At 49.5% G+C, this 3051-nt stretch overlaps 1 pseudogene; it reads left to right on the forward strand.

The window, feature by feature from the left end:
• The first annotated feature begins 759 nt into the window (after nucleotides 1–759).
• Nucleotides 760–3037, forward strand: LOC114688508 (annotated as a pseudogene).
• The last annotated feature ends 14 nt before the right edge of the window (nucleotides 3038–3051 follow it).

Raw genomic sequence — 3051 nt, forward strand, 5'->3', positions numbered from 1 at the left:
GAGCCTACATGGGACTGGACTAGGCCTTCTGCATTGTGAGACAGTTGTGTGGCTTGATTTGCTTGGGGGGCCCCCTGGCGGTAGGATCAGAATCCATCTCTGGGCATTAGCCGACTTTGTGGAGTCCAGTGCCTATGATGGGACACCTCATGCAGCCTTTAGGCAGGAGGAAGGGCTTGGACTTGCTTCTACTGAATGTTCCTCCCCATGGAGGCCTTGCCTTCTTGTGAGTGGGAGTGGGGCTGCAGTGGGAGGGAAGGCAGGGGGAGGGAGGGAGGAGGGAAGAGGGGGATCTTTGATTAGTGTGTAAAATGAATGAAAAAATTTCTTAATTAAAAAAAAAAAGAAAAAAAGATTTTTAAAAAATGAACAACCAACCAGAAATAGAGGTGCACATTTGTAACCCAGCACCTAAGGCTATGAGGAAGAGGATTATAAACTTTATTCCATGCATATGTACACACTGAGACCCTTCACAGACACCTGCAAATATTTTGAATACAAAGAAGTATTTCACATAAAAAATGTGAAAAGGAATAAAGTAAACACTTTTGTAAATTTTTACTTGTGTGTAGTATTCAGACATGTCTGTTAGTTTGTCAGTTCCACTTGGAACAGACAAAGATGAGGACAGATGAAACAAAGAATTGATTGCAGAGTCTACTACCTGACCTAGCCACAGCCTTAAGGAAGTCAGAACCTGGTGCCTAAGGAGGGCACTTCCCCTTCCTGTGGGACTGCTGAAGTACAACCATGTCATAGGGAGTGTCCTGCCTCCAGAGGCCACACCCTGTGTCTCCTGTCCCTCCAGACAGTCTCTGTAGCTCTGCCCATGAGCACAGTTGCAGCCTCCAGGAGGAGATGCCATGACCTTCACCTTCACAGCCCTGCTCTGTCTGGGTGAGATGTGCAGAGGGGGAGGGGATACTGTGGTCTAGGGTTGATGCTGCCCCATAGCCCAGCACTGGTCCATCAGGAAACCCAGGGTCTCAGGAGGTTCTGCAGAGGGGAGGATCTGCTCAAGCTTCAGGGACAAACCTCTCACAGGGAACTCTCTTCCAGGACTGACTCTGGGCCTCAGGACCCCAGTGCTGGCAGGTGAGTGAGTGTCTGCAGATGTCCTGACCTTCACTTCTCATCATTCCTGCAGCCATGCCTGGGCAGTGAGGATGGAGAACAACACATGTGTGCTGCCCCTGGGGATGGCTGGAGGGTTGGGGTTGGAGCTGCAATCTGATGGCTGTCCTGAATCCTAGATGCTCTTTTCCTTGCAGGGGCCCTCCCTAAGCCTATCCTCACAGTACAGCCAGACTCTGTGGTCTACAAGCAGACTACAGTGACCTTCTTGTGTGAGGGGACCACAGGAGCCAAAGATACAGACTCTATAAAGAGGAATACCAAACACTAAGCACATAGAGATTCCACAAAATCCTAAGAACAAGGCTGAATTCTCAATCTCAAAAATAGACCACAACATGCAGGACGATATCGCTGTCAATATCAGACCTATGATGGATGGTCAGAGTTCAGTGACTCCCTGGAGCTGGTGGTGACAGGTGAGAGGACACATAGGTCCCCAGCCTCAGGCTTGACTGTCAAGAAGTGGTCTGTTAACAGGGTTCCTCCACCTCACAGCCATAGAGGATAATGAGACCTGATACATTTAACTGATTCCTGTTTCTCTCCTAGGAGTCTACAGTAAACCCAGCCTGTCAGCCCAGCCCAGCCCTGTGGTGACTGAAGGAGGGAATGTCACCCTCCAGTGTGTCTCAGGGCAGGAATATGACAGGTTCATTCTGATAAAGGAAGGACCTCAGAAGCTCTCCTGGATGCTGGACTCACAGTATAACTACTATACTAGACAGTTCCAGGCCCTGTTCTCTGTGGGCCCTGTGACCTCCAGACAAAGGTGGACATTCAGATGCTACAGCTTTAACAAGAACAGCCCACAGGTGTGGTCAGAACCTAGTGACCCCTGGAGCTCCTGGTCTCAGGTGAGGAACCCCAGCCTTTCCCTAGAATGATGCTGAAATGATACAGATGCTCAGGGAGGCCTTGGTGTGTGGTGTGTGTGAGAGCCAGGGCTCCTGAGCCCATTGACACAGAGCATGGTAGAGAGTGGGACACAAGATACAGAATCCAAGGCAGAGAGTGACAGCAAAGCCCAGGAGGTCCAGGACAGAGACGAATCCTTATGGGCCCTTCTGTTACTCTGGATCAGCTCATGTGCCATCCACAACAGCTCGGGAACCCCACAGAAGAGAGGGAGGAAGGGTTGCAGGAGCCAGAGCACTCAGGACATCAGGAGAACATGGACCACACAATCAACTAAGCAGGGATAATAAGGACTCACAGAGACTAAAACAGCAAGCACAGAGCCTGCATGGGTCTGTCCTAGGGTCTCTGCACACATGCTGTGGTTGTTTACCTTGGGTTCTTTCTTGTTGTTTTGTTTTTTTTAGAGTTTCACTGTGTAGCTCTGGCTGTCCTGGAACTCACTTGTAGACCAGGCTGGCCTTGAACTCACAGAGATCTGTGGCATCTGCCTACGGAGTATTGGGGTTAAAGACCTGCACCACCACTGCCTGGCTAGCTCTGGGTTTTTGTTAGACTCATAACAATGGAAGTGGGGATCTCTCTGACTCTTTTGCCTGCACATGGGATTTTTTCCTCCTCCTGGGTTCCCTTGTCCAGTCTTAAATGAGGGTTGTGACTAGTCTTATTGCATGTTTGTCATGCATGTTCAGTTAATATCACTGGGAAACCTGATCTTTTCTGAGGGAAACAGAGAGTGGATCTAGGGAGAAGGAGGGGAGGCTGCTGTCAGGATGTATTGTAGAGAGAAGAATAAATTAAAAGAAAAAAGTGCCATCCACAACTGTGACTTTCTCTGTGCCACTTTCAGACAGACACACTTCTTCTCCTACTTCCTTGCAGGGACCCTCCACAAACCCACCATCAAGGCTGAGCCAGGCTCTGTGGTCTCTTCAGAAGTGCATGACCATCTGGTGTCAGGGGAGCCTGGATGCAGAAATATGTTTCTGCATAAAG

This window comes from Peromyscus leucopus, unplaced genomic scaffold (assembly GCF_004664715.2).
Source record: "Peromyscus leucopus breed LL Stock unplaced genomic scaffold, UCI_PerLeu_2.1 scaffold_1384, whole genome shotgun sequence".
Classification (NCBI taxonomy): Eukaryota; Metazoa; Chordata; class Mammalia; order Rodentia; family Cricetidae; genus Peromyscus; species Peromyscus leucopus.